The sequence below is a fragment of the Pristiophorus japonicus genome, chromosome 2 (assembly GCF_044704955.1).
Source record: "Pristiophorus japonicus isolate sPriJap1 chromosome 2, sPriJap1.hap1, whole genome shotgun sequence".
NCBI classification, from domain to species: Eukaryota; Metazoa; Chordata; class Chondrichthyes; family Pristiophoridae; genus Pristiophorus; species Pristiophorus japonicus.
Genome location: NC_091978.1, coordinates 354,744,628 through 354,763,901, shown reverse-complemented (window position 1 = coordinate 354,763,901; position 19,274 = coordinate 354,744,628). Strand labels below are relative to the sequence as shown.

At 46.6% G+C, this 19,274-nt stretch overlaps 1 long non-coding RNA gene across 4 annotated transcripts in view; it reads right to left on the bottom strand.

Moving 5' to 3' along the window:
- Nucleotides 1-19,274, bottom strand: part of LOC139234978 (uncharacterized) — a 114,562-nt gene that overhangs the window by 72,701 nt on the left and 22,587 nt on the right. Inside the window, exon 1 of one of the 4 annotated variants that reach the window (XR_011588381.1) lies at nucleotides 940-992. The exons of the other annotated variants lie outside the window; for them this stretch is intronic. This is a non-coding gene — a long non-coding RNA (uncharacterized lncRNA). Of the gene's footprint in view, nucleotides 1-939; nucleotides 993-19,274 lie in introns of those variants that run through there. 4 annotated transcript variants of the gene reach the window in all.

Below are 19,274 nucleotides of genomic sequence, written 5' to 3'. Positions count from 1 at the left end.
TGGGCGGTTACAACCGAAAGTAACGAGAACAGGTGGTTCTTAAAAAAAATAATTTCGTCCGAGGCTGCAGTTGGGGGGAAAATTCAAAAAATATTTTTTCACTTAAACATAAAGTAAAAAGTTATAAAACATTCTCAAGACACTTTTTAATATAATCGCCATTTTAGAATTTTAAAAATAATTATAAAACCTTTAACTTACCTTTCTTTGCAGGGTACTGTCACTGAAGGTAGGCATGCAGTCATTGAAGGTAGGCTTGCAGGTACAGCAGGCAGTAAAGAAAGAAAATGGCATGCTGGCCTTCATAGCAAGAGGATTTGAGTATAGGAGCAGGGAGGTCTTACTGCAGTTATACAGGGCCTTGGTGAGATCACACCTTGAGTATTGTGTACGGTTTTGGTCTCCTAATCTGAGGAAGGATGCTATTGAGGGAGTGCAGCGAAGGTTCACCAGATTAATTCCCGGGATGGCAGGACTGACATATGAAGACTGGATCGACTAGGCTTATATTCACTGGAATTTAGAAGAATGAGAGGGGATCTCATAGAAACATATAAAATTATGACGGGACTGGACAGGTTAGATGCAGGAAGAATGTTCTCGATGTTGAGGAAGTCCAGACCAGGGGTCACAGTCTAAGGATAAGGGATAAGCCATATAGGACCAAGATGAGGAGAAACCTTTTTCACCCAGAGAGTGTGAACCTGTGGAATTATCTACCACAGAAAGTTGTTGAGTCCAGTTTGTTGGATATATTCAAGAAGGAGTTAGATGTGGTCCTTACGGCTAAAGGGATCAAGGGGTATGGAGAGAAGGCAGGAATTGGATACTGAAGTTGCATGATCAGCCATGATTATATTGAATGGCGGTACAGGCTTGAAGGGTGAATGGCCTACTCCTGCACCTATTTTCTATGTTTCTATGTTTCCATGTACTCACCTACTGCCCTATTTCAGGCAGCTTTTCGTGGGCGGTTTCCTCGGAGGTGTGTAAGGGTCCTCCGCTGAGGCCAAACTTAGATCCTGCCAGTTTTCTCGGTGGGCGGTTTGCTCCCCGGCGGTCTTTTCAAAACGTGGGCGAAACGCTTTAAAAAAAAAATAAAGAGGAAACTTTCGCCGAGCGGTTTTTCATCAAAAAACAGCTGTACCACTGAGAAAACTGCTGCAAATGAAGGCGGAAATTTAGCCGAGTTGAATGTCCTGCATACTGTGCTCAATAGAATGACCATCAGATAATACAGAAGACCATTCGTGAGATGATGAAGAGACAAGGCAGAGGCCCACACACGCAAACAGGAGGGGAAATGGAAGGAAAACAAGGTGCTAATGCATCAGGTCCGAAATTAAAGCAAAAAATGCTGCCTAACACCACGGGGTAAATGTCCACCTTCATGTCCAGTGGATAATCTGGTGGAATGGATCAGTCACCCATTGTAGAACCCTACCTGATTTTCATCTCATTTAAAAAACATCGAGATGAAAATGCGACGGTTTCTACAATGGGCAAGTAATTCCCTCCACCAGATTAAACCCCCAGGAGGTGATGATGAATATTCACCCCAATGGTTCCCAAGGAAAGAATATGATAATCCTATTGTTTAATCTGGTCAGATCCAGTGGTGTTGCCTTGCAATCGCTCTCCATTATAAATATGGAACTTGAATACAGTGACGGGTCTGACTTAGAAGCATCAGTCTGATCTCCACAGACATGCAAACGTAAATATTCAAGGAGAACTGTTCCACTTACAGCCCAAATCATTTTCTTTTACAGAAGTGACCTATGTGCCACAGATGTACTTTGGAGGTAGAAGAAAAATATTCATAACAATGTTCCTAGCATCAAGGGGTGTATTGAATAATGTATTTCTTGCAGGATGATGGATTGTCTTCAGATGTACAACAATACTGTCAGGAATTTCACCGCAATTCATGACAGAGCAAGTCACAAATGTGACTTGGCATAGGCGCTAACCCACTTTTATTTCCTCTGCGTCTGAAATTGAGATTGAATTCGCCTGAGAAGGAAAAAACAGCTCTCAAGAAGGGCAGCAAAAAAGTAAAGTGGCAGCAAAGGCCGTCAAGAAGCAGAGAAGGTTGAGGAAGGGGAGGTACTCCATCTACACCTGCAAAGTCATTGAAATATATTTAAGGTGGAGATAGATAGATTTATGAACAATAAGGGAGTTAAGGGTTATGGGGAGCGGGCAGGAAAGTAGAGTTGAGGCCAGAATCAGATCAGCCATGACCTTATTGAATGGCGGAGCAGGCTCGAGGGGCCAATGGCCTACTCCTTCCCCTATTTGCTATTTCTTATGAAGCCGGTTCAACCCCTACCCCCACCCCACTTCCCCGACGCCAGCATCTCCTCCAAGGCCGTGAGCATTATGAATTCCTTTGTGAGCGATATTTTCGAGCTTCCTGCTTAGCCCGTTGCAACAAGCACATGACCATCAGCTCCCAGACTGCCATGCCCCTGCTGCCACTCAGCGAGCAACCCCGTATCGGAAAGGAGAAAGCTGCTGACCAAGTATACCAGCCTCAAATCTTCCCTGCAAACCACACACCCCCAGACACTGGGGAGGGTGCAGAGAAGATTAACAAGGATGATACCAGAAAGGCGAGGGTTCACCTACCAGGAAAGGATGAACAGGCTGGGTCTCTTTTCTCTTGAAAAGAGAGGGCTGAGGAGTGGCCTAATAGAGGTCTTAAAAATTATGAAAGGTTTTGATAGAGTGGATACAGAGAGAGAGTGTTTCCACTTGTGGGGAAGAGCAAAACTAGAGGCCATCAATTTGGATAGTCATCAAGAAATTCAATAGGGAATTCAGAAGAAACTTCTTTACCCAAAGAGTGATGAGAATGTGGAACTTGTTACCACAGGGAGTGGTTGAAGCGAATAGTATAGATGCATTTAAAGAGCTGGTAGATAAGGATGTGAGGGAGAAGGGAATAGAGGGTTATGCTGATAGAGTTAGATGAAGAAAGATGGGAGGCGGCTCGAGTGGAGCGTAAATACCGGCACGGACTGGTTGGGCCGAATGGCCGGTTTCTGTGCTGTAAATACTACGCAATGCTATGTAATTCTATGTAAAACTTGACAATGCTCTTGTCTCCCAGAGACCTTCAAAACAATGCATCTCTAAAGGTGCAATTATTGTTCTCTACTGTTGCACCTTCTCACCTTCCCAATTACACAAAAGAGAGCGATGACATTCTGGACAACTTACTGGAGTTCTGGGATGCTGTGCCCTAAACTGCAGAGGTCCCTTTACAAGCTGTGGCACAGTTGTTGGACGGTCAAGCTTTCGCGAAAACTATACCCAGCACCATGCCGACAACTTTCAGGCACTTCCTTCCTACCAGCTGGTCAATGGGGCGAGCCTTTGGCTGAGAGGCAGCATTCCCTTTTCACCTCTGTGTCAGAAGACACAGGATTTGAACCACGCTCCCGGCAGTCTCGTCTCTGAATTCGAGGTTGACATCGAACGGGATACTCGAGTGGGTTGTGGGAGTCTATAAAACCTCCTGCCAGTAGGGACTAAACACCCTATCAACTGGTAGAAAGATGGTTACGGCCAAGGAAGCAGCGTTCACTTCGTGGCCTGTCAGACTCTTAATCGGTCTGAGAATCCTTCCATTACTCGGCATTGTTCTCTCGGAGGACAAGTATGAAGATACAGAAAACAACAAGCATCTGGTTGCAAAAAAAGAATCTGGGTAGGTTGCACATTTGACTAGGGAAAGAGAAACCAAGAGTAATACTTTATTAAAATACAATGTGAAAACATTCTAAAACAAAAGGAAAATACTGTGGCTGCTGGAAAACTGAAATAAACAGAAAGAAAATGTGGAGAGAGAAACAGAGTTAACGCTTCAGGTTAATGAGTTTTCACCAGAAATTAGAAGTGTAACTGGATTCAAGCACGTACAAAGCCATGGAAAGGGGGGAAGGGGAGGAAGGAACTAAAGGGAAGATCTGTGATAGGGTTGAGGGCAATGGTTATGCTCTGAAATTGTTGAAGTCAATGCAAATAATCTATACTGCTTCACAAAGTAAGGTAAATTTTGCGAGATGCAAATTGCCACAGGGCCTTGCTTACTGATACCGCCTGCTTCTGGTGAAGTGTGGTATGGTCTGCAGTCATACCTAGCACAAAGGAAGATGGTTGTGGTTGTTGGAGGCCAATCATCTCAGCCCCAGGACATCGCTGCAGGAGTTCCCCAGGGCAGTGTCCTAGGCCAAATCATCTTCAGCTGCTTCATCAATGACATTCCCTCCATCATAAGGTCAGAAGGGGGGGATGTTCACTGATGATTGCACAGTGTTCAGCCCCATTCACAACTTCGCAGTCCGTGTCCGCATAAAGCGAGACCTGGACAACATTCAGGCTTGCGCTGATAAGTGGCGAGTAACATTTGCGCTACACAAGTGCCCGGCAATGACCATGTCCAACAAGAGAAGGTCTAACCACCACCCCTGATATTCAATGGCATTACCATCGTCGAATCGCCCACCATCAACAACCTGGGGGGGGGGGGTTACCATTAACCAGAAACTAAATACTGTGACTATAAGAGCAGGTCAGAGGCTGGGAATTCTGGGTATCAGGAGTGTGATGGAATACTCTCCACTTGCCTGGATGGGTGCAGCTCCAACAACACTCAAGAAACTCAACACCATCCAGGACAAAGCAACCCGCTTGATTGGCACCTCATCCACCACCTTAAACATTCACTCCCTCCACCACTGACGTACCGTGGCTGCAGTGTGCACCATCTACAAGATGCACACAAGATGCATTGCAGCCAAGACTTTTTCGTCAGCACCTCCCAAACCCATGACCCCTACCACCTAGAATGGCAGCAGCAGCATGGGAACATCACCACCTACCAGTAAGTTCCCCTCCAAATCACACACCATCCTGAATTGGAAGTATATCGTCGTTACTTTATCGTCACTGGGTCAAAATCCTGGACCTCCCTCCCTAACAGCACTGTGGGAGTACCTTCGCCACACAGACTGCAGCGGTTCAAGAAGGTGGCTCACCACCACCTCAAGGGCAATTAGGGATGGGCAATAAATAGTGGCCTTGCCAATGATGCCCACATCCCGTGAATGAATAAAAAAAGTGCACGGCAAAATGGTGCGGTAATGGAACAAGTAAAGAAACAAAAGATCTCTCTCGAGGAGCTGTAGGTGGTAACCTAAGAACATAAGAAATAGGAGCAGGAGTAGGCCATACGGCCCCTCAGGCCTGCTCCACCACTTAATACGATCATGGATGATCCGCTCATGGACTCAGGTCCACTTCCCTGCCCGCCCCCCATAACCCCTTATTCCCTTATCGGTTAAGAAACTGTCTATCTCTGTCTTAAATTTATTCAATGACCCGGCTTCCACAGCTCTCTGAGGCAGCAAATTCCACAGATGTACAACCCTCTGAGAAAAGAAATTCCTCCTCAGCTCAGTTTTAAATGAGCGGCCCCTTATTCTAAGATTATGCCCCCTAGTTCTAGTCTCCTCGTTACCAGCAACTGCTGTCCGCAAAAAATGGGGCAGTGGTTATGATCTGAAATTGTTGAGATCAATGCAAATAATCTATACCGCTTCACAAAGTAGGGTAAATTTTGTGAGACGCAAATTGCCACAGGGCCTTGCTTACTGATACTTCCTGCTTCTGGTGGAGCGTGGTTTAATAGGCCTCCTGCAGCAGGACCTCCAACTCTACATCATCACAGGGGGCAGTGCTGCCCACATGTCTGCACTGTACCATTGTCCACCATCACAACACTCCTCGTAGGATGTGCTGCGGCCCTTTAAGAGTTGCTGCCTTGCAACAGAGCGCGCTCTCAAAATAACTTTTTGCTTTGCCCATATCTCACCCTAGGCCTTATATTGCAAAATGTAGTAGGGGCCCGTCTCTCACAGGTACGTGCAGTATCAAATTTTCCAGGAATCTAAAATCAGGGCTGGTGTGTCTGTGTTATGGGGCATTTGTTCAGTTTAAAGTCTCTTTATTTAATCAATGGAAAAAATGTGTTTCTTTCCGAGAAAAAACACTAGACAAATGCCCTCAAATATGTGTAACTTTGCTTCCGGCACTGACTCTGCTTGCTGGGAGTGGAAAGTCAGAGAATCCGGGCTCAGATGCCTTTAATGACCAGATCACTGGGAGCAGTGCTGATATTGTATGCTGATGTCTGTGCTCAATTCTCTACTCTGCTGTCCCAGCGAATGGGTCTCTATGGGCAGAAGCACAGTTTTGCAATTTCAGGGCTGAAGAATAACAAGTTGGGTTACAGTGTTTTGCAACTACCAATGGTTTCTAATGATATCGCAGCCTACTAGAATGAGCTCTGAGATTGTGAGTCTCCAACTCATTCCAATATAGATGTCTAGAAAGAGCCAGGCCTAGGAACTGGATAACGTGAAGAAAAAACAGGCACTGGCACCGCGATGCGAGATATGCTCGCACCCGTTCAAAAATGCAGGCAAGATGTCATCTTCGTGTTGCCAGCTCATTATGATTGCAGCGTACAGCCTAGCACTGAATGCCAAACTCACAGACTGTGTGCTCAGCAGGGGGCTGAAGTTCATATTGTTCAAACGAGGCTAGCTTTACTTCAAATGTGCCTGCTCCTCTTAAAGGCAGTCAGCACCTCTGAAAGACGAGCTGCCTTTTGCTGTTGAAAATGGTAAAAATGTTTCAGCACTAACCCAAATGGCTCAACAGGCCAGGAAAAGGCCACCAGGGTTTCGGATACAGCAGCAACAACAACTTATATTTATACGGTGCCGTTGACCGAATAAAGCGTCCCATGCCGTTTCTCAGGAACGTTATAAAAAAAATTGACACAGCCATATAAGGAAATGCAAGGGCAGATGACGAAAAAGCTTGGTCGAAGAGATAGGTATTAAGGAGCATCTTAAAGGAGAAAAAAGGAGTGGAGAGTCAGACAGAATTACAGAGAGAATTCCAGAGCTTAGGACCTCATCATCATAGGCAGTCCCTCGAAATCGAGGAGGACTTGCTCAGGTGACTGAACAGTCCAATACAGAAATTACCGTCTCTGTCACAGGTGGGACAGACAGTGGTTGAAGGAAAGGGTGGGAGGGGAGTCTGCTTTGCCGCACGCTCCTTTCTCTGTCTACGCTTGATTTCTGCATGCTCTCGGCGACGAGACTCGAGGTGCTCAATGCCCTCCCGGATGCTCTTCCTCCACTTAGGGTGGTCTTGGGCCAGGGATTCCCAGGTACCGGTGGGGATGCTACACTTTATCAAGGAAGCTTTGCAGGTGTTCTTGTAATGTTTCCCCTGCCCACCTGGGGCTCGCTTGCCGCGTAGGAGTTCCGAGTAGAGCGTTTGCTTTGGGAGTCGTGTCGGGCTTGCAACAATGTGGCTCACCCCACAGAGCTGGTCGAGTGTAGTCAGTGCTTCGATGCTGGGGATGTTGATCTAAGCGAGAACACTGACGTCGGTGGGTCTATCCTCCCAGTGGATTTGCAAGATCTTGCGGAGGCAGCGCTGGTGGTACTTCTCCAGCGCGTTGAGGTGCCTACCGTATATGGTCCACATGTCTGAGTCATATAGGAGGGCGGGTATCACTATTGCCCTGTAGACCATGAGCTTGGTGCCAGATTTAAAGTCCTAGTCTTCAAACACTCTCTTCCTCAGGTGCTGGCACACTGGAGGCGGTGTTGGATGTCTTCATCGATGTCTGCCCTTGCTGAAATAGGCTCCCAAGGTATGGAAGATGGTCCATGTTGTGCAAAGCCATGCCATGGATTTTGATGACCGGGGGGGTCATTCTTTGTGGCGGGGCCAGGTTGGTGGAGGACCTTTGTCTTACGGAGGCAGCTGAAGGCAACATCGGCAATGGTGGAGCATTTAAAATTGGGGATGTTCAACAGGCCAGGATAGGTGTAGCGCAGAGGTTTAGGGCGATTATAAGGCTGGAGGAGATTACAGAAATAAGGTGGGGTGAAACCAGACTCCCCTCCCACCCTTTCCTTCAACCACTGTCTGTCCCACCTGTGACAGAGACTGTAATTTCTGTATTGGACTGTTCAGTCACCTGAGCAAGTCTTCCTCGATTTCGAGGGACTGCCTATGATGATGAGGTCCTAAGCTCTGGAATTCTCTCTGTAATTCTGTCCAACTCTCCACTCCTTTTTTCTCCTTCAAGATGCTCCTTTGAACAAAAGGATGAGAATTTTAAAATTGGTGACTGTGCCTTCTGTTGCCTAGGCGCTAAGCTCTGGAACTCCCTGCCTAAACTTCTCCGCCTATCTTTTCTCCTTTAAGACGCTCATTTAAACCTACCTCTTTGACCAAGTTTTTGGTCATCTGCCCTAATTACTCCTTATGTGCCTTAGTGTCAAGTTCTTTTTCTTATAATACTCCTGTGAAGCACCTCAAGATGTTTTACTAGGTTAAAGGTGCTATATAAATACAAGTTGCTGTTGTTGGATGTCAGACAAGCAGTCTGATAGTATAGAGACAGTGGTGGAGGAGAGGTAGAGCTGGGTATCATCAGCGTACATGTGAAAATTCACATTGTGTTGCCGGATGATGTCACTTGGGGCAGCATGCATATGAGAAATAGGAGGGGGCCAAGGATAGATCCTTGGGGGGCACCAAAGGTGACAGTGCGGGATCGGAAAGAGAAGCCTTTGAGATGACTCCATGGTTGCAGCTGGAAAAATAGGAATGAAACCAGGCGAGTGCAGTCCCATCCAGCTGGATGAGGGTGGAGAGGCATTGGAGCAGAATTTTGTGGTCAGCCGTATCAAAGACTGCAGACAGGTTCAGAAGAACGAAAAGGGATAGATTAACTTTGTCGCAGTCAACTTGTGAACTTGGTAAGAGCCATTTCAGTACTGTGGCAGGGGTAGAAGCCTGATTGGAGGGATTCAAACAAGGAGTTCTGGGAAAGATGGGCATGGATTTGGGAGGCAACAACACGTTCAAGAACTTTGGAGATGAAAGAATTGTTGGAGATGAGGCAATACTTTGCAATGACAGAGGGGTCAAGTGTTGGTTTTTTGAGGAGATGGGTGATGATGGCAGACCTGAAGGTGGATAATACCGGAGGAGAGAGAACCATTAATAGTATCCACTAACGTGGGAGCTAGGAAGGAAAGTTGGGTTGTCAACAATTTAGTAGGAATAGGGTCGAGAGAACAGGAGGTCGGTCTCATTGACGAGATGAGCTTTGAAAGAGCAAGAGGGGAAACAGGAGAGAAATGAGAGAAATAAGCAAATTTAGGGTTGGGGCAGGAAGAAATGGAGAGGAAGTAAGGTCCGGTGGGCTAGGGGAAGGAAAGCAATTGAAAGCAGAAGCAGCTGAATGGATGTTGTCGATCTTTTAAACATAGTCCATGAGCTTCTCATCTTATTTGTTAGAGGTGTGTGTAATATAGTTCTATGTTCCACCACTCGCCACTGATGCAGCTGCTATTTTTTTTAAAGCGCTAGGCCGTCAGCGCCTGAAAATATCCGTGCAAGAGAGTTAATGTGGTGGGGACTGTTATGAAACCAGGTCTGCTGTAGATGCCTTCTATGGTTCAGTGTGTCAGTTACTCCTATAACAGTATTTGTGGAGGCCCCGATCTACGAGGGAATATCAGCGGCAGGTTGGGGCCATGAAAGGAGCAGCGAGCGGTGGCCATGGGCAGCGTGAAGGCCACTACAAGGTACAGCGCGGGCTGGTGCAGGAGAGTGACGTCATCAAGACCCAGGTTAGTGATTGGAGCGTGGGCAGGTACAGCAGGAGCAGCGAGGTCGGGGCGAAGGAGCGGCGAGAGACTGTGGAGGGACATGATCGGGGCCCAGGGGAGGTGCGAGTTCGGAGCCAGGAGCCCAGGGACAGCATGGACCAGCCCACACTGCGATACGTGTGTGATACGTGGGTCCACGTAGCAGAGCTGGTCTCCAATTGTCTTGGCTAATCCTTGCCACTGGACCAAGACCTAGCTCTGTCAAGCCCATTATGGTGGTTGGTGTGCAACGGCCACCCCACGTTTAAAAAAATACACGGACAGGCATCTTCAACCCTTCAGGATGTAGTTCGGGTCCTTCATTGAAACACCTGTGAACTCGCCCTTTTTTTGGCGTGGAAGCAAGTCATCCTCGTTTCGAGGAACTGCCTATAATGATAGTTCCATCTAGTGGACTACCGTTCCACCTAGTGGACTACTGTGGTAATGCAGTCATTGCTGTTTACAAGAATAAAAAGGCATCAGGTGACAGGTCATCTGACAAGTTCCTGTGTTGAGAGCCATCTTGCAAGAGTGTGTTTGTGATGTCGTAGAGAATATATCACATTTAGCGACATAGGATCATATTCCTTGATACCCTAGCTGAAACTTTTGTTGGTAGATGATTCCAGTCAAACAACAGAGAGACTAGAGAGGTCCTTTGTGTTGCACAACAGCTAAAAATCCGAGGTAAATTACAAGCACACTTAGCTGAACTGCCAGAGTCCAGATGGCTGCACCTATGGGAATAATAGGGCACATGGGTGAATTCCATCGTAACCGTGAGACTTTCGGTGCATATGCGGAGCGGTTAGAAATGTTTTGCACTGCAAATTGTATCATCGAAGTCTTCGATGATGAAAACCGTAATCGGGTAGTGTTAGAAAGCAAACGGGCTATTTTCTTGACTGAAGCAGGCCCCAAGGTTTATGAAACACTGAAAAATTTACTTGTTCCCATCAAGCCAAAGAATACATCACTTACAGATTCAGCACTACAGTCCTGAGCCCCTAGAAATTGCTGAACGTTAGCGATTCGGAACACAAGATCAATTCATTGACAAAAGTTTCAGTGAGTACAGTGTAGCATTAAAGAAGCTATCTATTCACTGTCATTTCGGAAACTTTCAGGACTGAGCATTGCGTGAACGCTTTGTTTGTGGGATGAAAAATGAAGCGATCAGAAGAAAGTTGTTGACAACTCCTAACTTGACTTTTGATTTAGCTTGTCAGACAGCTATGTCAATGGATATGGCCGACCAATACTCCTGAGAATTTCGAGCCATTTCCAGTCATCAGACAACCGAGGGGAATCGCCTGCAAGTTAAAAGAAAAGGGGAGTTGGGCCCCAAGGCCTCAGCAACTGGCATTGAAGTTGCTCAAAGTTGTCCATATGTGAAGGCAGAATGTTACTTCTGCAAGAAAACTGGGCATCTTGCGAAGGCATGCCGACTGAAGAGTAAACCAATTTTTAAGGCTATAAGTAGAAATCCTCAGAGACTACATAGCATGGAAGAAAAGCAACAGGATGAAGAAATAGATGTCATCAGAGGCACGAGAGTATCTAACAGTGACTCGAAAATTATAATCAAACTAGATGCTGCAGGAACCAGGATACCCATAGAAATTGACACTGGTGCATCCGTGAGCGGAGTACTGGAAGTGCTATATCTCGACAAATTGCGTGATTTCTCATTGGAGGCTACTCAGGAGAGCAAATTCCTGTGGGAGGTCATATCACTGTACCAGTGAAATACAAGGATCAATTTTGGAGCTTACCTCTCTTAGTAGTGGCAGGAAACAAGCCTGCCTTACTAGGTAGAAATTGGTTGGAATCACTAAAGCTGGATTGGAGTGAGATTTTTCGTGTTGAAACGAGATTTGCATCGAAGGGAGATGTCATCAAGAAGTATCCGAAGGTGTTCTGTGAAACAAGCAGTCCGATCCAAGGCTTCAAGGCGAGTTTCAGGGTACAGAAGGACGCTAGATCAGTTTACTGAAAGCCACATCTTGTACCATATGCACACAAGGAAAAACTTGAGCAAGAACTCAAAAGACTAGAGACTGAGAACATTATCTCTAAGATAGATCTATGTAATTGGGCTACACCCATTGTTGTACCTAAGTCAAATGGTAAGGTAAGGTAGTGTGGTGATTATAAAATAATCGTAAACCAACTTCTGGAGGGTACTCTCCCTAATACATTGCCAAATATAGATTTGTTCACAACGCTGACAGGTGGCCAGACCTTCTCGAAATTAGATCTGACAAATGCCTACTTACAACTGGAACTAAATGAGGAGTTCAAGTCATGCGTCACCAGAGATACTCATCTAGGCCTATATCAATTTAATAGGCTACCATTTGGAGTGTCTTCCGCCCCCGCCATATTCCAAGGAGGGATGAACCAGATTTTGCAAGGCATTGAAAGGGTAATATATTATTTAGATGACATACTCATTTCAGCACTATTGTCTGTGTAGGCACTCTGTTAATGACTCCAAGAGGCAGGGGTATGGCACTTGAACTGTACAGACTGTAGTCCTTTATTGCAGCTCCTAGAGTGAGGACACCAAGAGGTGAGCTCCCTTTTATACTGGGTTACCTTGCAGTGTATAGGTGACCCTTAGATTTCCAGCAGCAGAGCAGCACCCTCTGGTGTACAGGTAAGGTATATACAGGGTGAAGGTACATTCAGGTCAAGTGTTACAGTACATCATTACATCATTGGCATGCATACATACATAACACTACCCCCTAAGCCTTTTTCAAGTCCTTATTGCTACGACCTGGGGAGGTGATCAGTAGTGGGCTGTGGGAGGTTGTGGTGAGGGTTGCGTTGTTGCCAGCTGTGATCCCTGTGCTTGAGGCTGGCCTCATACATCCACCCCCGCCCCCAACCTCACACACAGACCATGTGGGTGTCACTGTTGGAAGGTTCCTCAGTGGTGGAGCCAGTACAATTGGTGGAGCACATACACTGTACAGTGGGTAAGTGTTGGTGTTTGGTGGTGGGCAGGGCCACAGGGCTCCTTGTCCCCCATTGGTGGTGGAAGTCTGGTCATCCCAGGGTCTGCCAGGAAAGCTGGAGGGTACTGGCCTCTCCCTCCTGGTGCTGGCCCTGGTGGCCAGGGGGTGTAGGGCCGATCTGGGGCAGGTTGCCAGTGGTGGTGGCTGTGCTGCCCATTGACCACTGTCCCTGCAGTGGGTCTGCTCCCAGAGTGTGTGTGAGCCCTTCCTGGGGCATCACATTTGTCCCAAAAGGCCAAGTTACATGGTCAGGTAGCCCACTGGACCTGGGGGTCTCCCACGGGGGGATACCTCTGGCATTTACATTGTACCTGTAGAACCCGGTGTCCTTTAACAGTCTACTTTCTGCATACATGACACATTGGCTCCGATCACAAATAATCGATTCTACATTGTTATCTCTCTTTACATTATTATTTTTAGCACTTACAACACTTTCTTGTGTATCGGTGTCTCCATACAGGTTACATTTGTCATATTAAAGTTTCTATCATCATTTAACAGTGCAAACTTGTTGTTATCATCACTTTCACAAGCATTCATTACATCTTTTTCATCAGTTACTCCGGCATCACAATTCAATGTTACATTTGCATACCTGCATTCGCTGCTGCACCTTTAACTTTAAAGTCCTTGGCATCGCTATGCCTAGAGTGAAACTGTCCCTTTAATTTCTTTGGGTTACCGGTCTCCTTTAAGGAGGCCTTCCAATCCCATTCGCCGCTTGGTGCCACGTGTCACTCCTCCAACACTGCCCCTTGTGGTCTGGTCGCGGCCATTTTGATTCTAGGTTCTTCGCCTCGTGGTGCGGCCTCCATCTTCTCGCTCTCCTCGAGGTAGGCTGTGGTGATCATTTTCTTCTCAGGTTCGGCCACAGACGTTGGGAATCTACCTTTTTTGACAATCTTCTTCCCTCAGAGTCCTGCCGCGGCCCGGAAGGTGAGTTCCGGACGGTGGGTTTGGGTGATCTCGCCACGGTGTTGTGCAGTCGTCGCAGCGCAGTCGAGCTGGACGGTAGGATTTCTAGATGCAGCGATGGATCCAAGTTCGGGGCTGTGTGGGATGTCGATCGCTGGGGCCCGGAGGCCGTCGTTGCTTCGACCGACTTGGACCTGCTTCATCCAACTTCTTCCCAGCAGCGTTGAACCATCGCCGGCAACAATCCACAGGGGGAGCTTGTTCACCACGCCGCCCTGGGAGACCTGGACGTCCACGCTGCCAATGACTGGGATGGTGCCTTTGATATAGGTGAGCAGCTTTGCCTGGATAGGAGACAGTTTTGGTCGTTCGGCGGGATTGTTCCAAAGTTTTTCGAAGGTCATCTGGCTCATCAAAGACTGGCTCGCCCCTGTATCAATCTCCATCAAAACTGCCACTCCGTTGATGTCCACTTCCATCTTCCACGGGGAACTCTCGGTGGAGCAGGTATAAATCCCATACTCTTCTTCCAGGGGTTGAGCAGCTTCGTCTTTATCAGTGTCGGAGCCCCGGTGATCAGCCAACTCTTCAGCGACACGGTGAGTAAAGCTTTTTCTGCACATTCTCTGAAGGTGACCTTTCGCGTTGCAGCCTTTGCAGGTATAGTCTTTGTAGCGGCACTGGTGGACCCTATGGTTTCCTCCACAGCGCCAGCCGGTTGGCCCCATGTGGCGGACTCAGGGTTGCGGAACTCAGGGCAGCATTTCTGCCTTTGAAAGTCACCATTCGGTTCACTGCGCTCGTCGGTTTAGAGTCCCGGGTGTGGGTCATCATTCATTTGGAGTCGTCGACCGAAATCATGTCGGCCTGGCTCACTTTAATTGCCTTCTGCGGGGTGATGTCCGCAGAGAGCAGTTTGTGGAGGAGGCCCTCGTGGCTGATTCCAATAACAAATATGTCCTTTAGTGCTTCGGTGAGGTGGTCGCCAACATCACAAGGAGCAACCAACCGTTTTAAATCTGCAGCATACTTAGCAATTTCTTGGCCTTCGGGTCGCCGGTGAGTGTAAAACCGGTGCCTGGCTGTGAGGATGCTCTCTTTGGGTTTCAGTTGCTCTTGTATTAGGGTTACGAGCTCCCCATAGCTCTTGGTTGTTGTCTTCGCTGGGACTAGTAGATCCTTGACGAGGGCGTGGATAGTGGGCCCACAACTGCTGAGCAGGATGGCCCTGCACTTGTTCACCAGCATGGCTGGTGAGTCCCCATCCACATCGTTGGCAATGAAGAAGTGTTCCAACCTTTCCACGAAGGTGTCCCAATCTTCCCCATCGGTGAATTGTTGGAAGTTGCTGACATTAGCCATGTTGTGCGTAGGGTTCGTAATCTTGTCGCCAGTTATTGTATATGTAAGACCTCTGTTAATGACTCCACAAGGCAGGGGTATGGCACTTAAACTGTACAGATTGTAGTCCTTTATTGAAGCTCCTAGAGTGAGGACACCAAGAGGTGAGCTCCCTTTTATACTGGGTTACCTGCAGTGTAGAGGTGACCTTTAGGTCTCCAGTAGCAGCACCCTCTGGTGTACAGGTAAGGTCTATACAGGTCTAGTGTTACAGTACATCATTACATCATTGGCATGCATGCATAACAAGCACCAAACAGGAAAATCCATAATAGCATGTTGAATGAAGTCCTCAAACGGCCAGAGAAGCACAGAGTACGAGCTACTTCTCACTGGCGTGAGTTATTTCAAAACTCAGTGGAGTACTTAGGGCACAGAGTAGACAAAGGTGGTTTACATCCAACCAAGGGAAAGCTGGATGCAATCAGAAATGCACCCATTCCCAAGAATGTCACTGAACTTCGATCATTTTGGGGTCCTTTGAACTAATATTAGAAGTTCCTACCAAATTTGGCTACAGTATTGCATCCACTGAATTAGCTGTTGAAAAAATAGGTCCAGTGGAAGTGGTCAGAAGAAGTGTAAAGGAGTGTAGAAAGCCAGTTGGTGGAGAGCACCATTTTAGTTCACTATGACATAAATAGGGAGATCAAGCTAGCACGTGATTCCTCTCTGTATGGAGTTGGGGCAGTGATCTCTCATGTATTATGTAGTGGGGAGGAGAGACCAATTGCTTTTGCTTCACGCATTCTCAGTGTCAGTGAGCGTAGTTATGCACAAATCGAAAGGGAAGTTTGGGCATGAATTTTTGGGGTGAAGAAGTTCCACAAATACTTGTATGGTGGTAAGTTTACTATCGTTACGGACCGTAAACCCCTGACAGCAATTCTCCATCCAAAGTCCCCAGTTCCAATCTTAGCTGCAGCCTGAATGCAGAGATACACGTTGATTGTGTCAGCATATACATATGACATTAAGTACAGACGATCAGCTGATCACAGTAATGCTAATGCTATGTCTAAATTGCCATCCCCAAGACAAGCTACACCCAATAGGGAAGAAGTGTTCTATTTTTCATACATTGATGAACTGCCAGTCACAGCTGAAGAGATTGGTAGAGCAACCAAACGTGACCCAGTTATGTCAAAGGTGTATGATTACATCGCAAATGGCTGGCCAAACCAGGTATCAGGGAAAGATATTCATCCATACTTCATTTGTAGGAATTAATTATCAGTGGATAAAGATAGTATCATGTGGGGTGCAAGAGTGGTTATACCAAATAAATTCAGGTCCAAATTATTAGGAGATCTTCATGACCAGCACCTGGGAATGTGCTTGACCAAGAGTTTTGCACATAGTTACTAGATAAAGATGTAGAGTACATCGTTAGTCAGTGTAGAACATGTCAATCGGTAAGCAAGAAACCACCATCAGTATCATTACAGTCATGGAAATGGCCTCCCAGCGTGTGGCAAAGGTTACATATCGATTTTGCTGAACTAGAACGACAGCAATTGCTCATTGTTATTGATAGCCATTCGAAGTGGGTAGATGTGTTTCCGATGCGGAAAATAACAACAAATAAAACACTAGACCATTTGCGAAGATTATTTGCTTCATATGGTCTCCCAGAAGAAATTGTGTCTGATAATGGACCACAATTTTGTTCAGAAGAATTTGCACAGTTTATGAGCAGAAATGGTGTGAAACATACCAAAGTTCCACCGTACCACCCTGCTTCAAATGGTGCAGTAGAGCACACAGTTGTAAAACGTGCCCTCATCAAACAAAGTTGGATCCAAATCCAAAGAAAGGACAGTTGTCGTTGGACCACAAATTGGCTAATTTTCTAATTACTTATCGTAATAGTCCTCATACAACTACTGGTAGAACACTAGTAGAGTTGTTCCTCAAATGACAGCCACGAACCAGATTCTCGTTGTTAAAGCCAAATTTGGCACAGTCCCTAGAAGAGAAACAATTAAGACAGAAAGAGAATCATGATAGAGGGAGAGTAAAAGAGAAAAGTGTGAAATTGAATCAGAAGGTGAGAGTGAAGAACCATCACCATAAATGGTTAAAGTGGTTACCAGGAAGAGTAGTGAAGATATCCTCGCACATATTTGGTCAAGATGTTTGATCATGGAAAAGTTAGGTTTGTTCACATTGATTATATTTTACCTACAGACATGGAAGGAGTTGAAAGTTGGAATGATTCAATTACTTTTGACTCATCAGATAGTCTTATTACAAGTAGAGTACCAGTAGCATATCCTACAGCAAAGGTACGAGAAACAAGTCCAAGAGAAAATCAGAATTTAAGTCTGAGTCCGAGTCAGGCAGACAAACAGTCTGAAGTGGTAGAGAGTCCAAATGTAGATCAAGGGCATCCCTTGCAGGAAAACTCTCCTCAGGCTCAGCCGAGAAGGAGTCCAAGTTCTACACCAAGTTTGGAAGGTTCTGTTCAAGAGTGAAGGTATCCTCTTCGAAGCAGAAAACAAGTTTGATTTGTAAATATGGCAAAATAAGTCCATATCCTTTGTAATCTATAAGCATGCAAGTTATGGATGATGATTGTTTGTTATAATTACTTCTTCATTAAGGAGGGAGAAGTGCAACATCTAGTGAACTACTGCTCCACCTAGTGGACTACTGTGGTAGTGCAGCCATTGCTGTTTACAAGAATAAAAAGGCATCAGGTGACATATCACCTGACAAGTTCCTGTGTTAAGAGCTATCTTGCAAAGGTGTGTTTGTGAGGTCGTAAGAATATATCAGTGTGGGAGGAGGAGGAGGCAGGAGAGGGTCATTACTGAAGGTGGAGAAGAGAAGCCTGGTGTTAGTTTTGCCGTTCTGGTTGATCTTAAAATAGTGGGCGGTTTTATTCATGGAGAGCAGACCCGGTCGTGCTTTATATGATCCAACTAAGTCTGGTGATGGATGATTAGACCAGGTGAGTGCCAAAGACATTCAAGTCCTCGTCCCTTGGACTTAAGGGAGCAGAGATGAGGGGTAAACTAGGAGGAGGAACTAGGGTGAGAGAGTGTAATGATTTTACTGGGGACAAAGGCATCAAAGCTGGTGGAGAGGGGGGATTTAGTAAGTCAGTAGCTGCAGAGATGCCATGGAGAACAGTAGGCCAAAGGCTAGGTAGTTAGGAATTGGAAAATGCAGTGGTAAAGGACATGAGGGAGAGTTTTTTCTAGGGACGAATGAAAAGAAGTGGGTTTAGGAGGGAATATGGGTAGAGAGTGATATAAGGAAATGTCGGAGATTACCTTATACCCGGTGATGGCTATGGAGGGGCTAGCGAGGCCACGTGAGATGATAAGCTTGAGGGAGTGGCCGTGTATATGGGTGGGAGAGTTGATATGAAGGGAGAGATTAAGGGAGAAAGGAGGGCAGTGGACTCAGAGGAGAGGGAACAAGCAGAGATAAAGCATTCGAGCTTTGTGCAGAGGGTCAATACTGGAAGAGAGGTCCTATACCCTCAGAAAGAAGGATGCGGGTCCAGATCACCGAAGCCGTTAGTGACAGCAGTGTCGCCAACACCTGGCTCCAGTGCCCAAAGAAGTTTCATGGCCTCAGACAAATGGTCAAGGGCAGTGAATGTATCTTCAAAAGGCATCTAAACAGCACCATTAGCCTCACACATCGCTAAATGCACACCCTCCCCCCCCCCCCACCTCCCCATCACTCACCTACCAACAATCTCCACCAAATACAAGGCACACCTCACATTCCTAGCTTCACCTCACCTCTTTGGAGGAGACGGTGCTGGCCATTCTTGGCAGGGGCATGGCTGAGCCCTTGTGCAGCGGTGGGGCTGATGGAATACATGATGCTGGTATCCTCATACATTATCCTCCTCCTCACATCCCACTTGCCCCTCATTCCACAATCTCTTCTGATTTACAAGCTGCACATGTTGGAAAATGCACTCTTGCTTTACCCTCTCCCACACCGCCCCCCCATCGCTCACCACAACCCTACCCTTGTGCCTTCCTCATTTCAGAAACCCAAGATGTTATGTATGCAATAAAGGTACAAACTGTGTACTGTTTAACTGAACAAGGTACAACCCTGGCTCTGCTTTATTACGGCCCAAAGTGCCCGACTCACAAAATGGCTGGCCTTTTATACCAGAGCAGCACCATGTGCG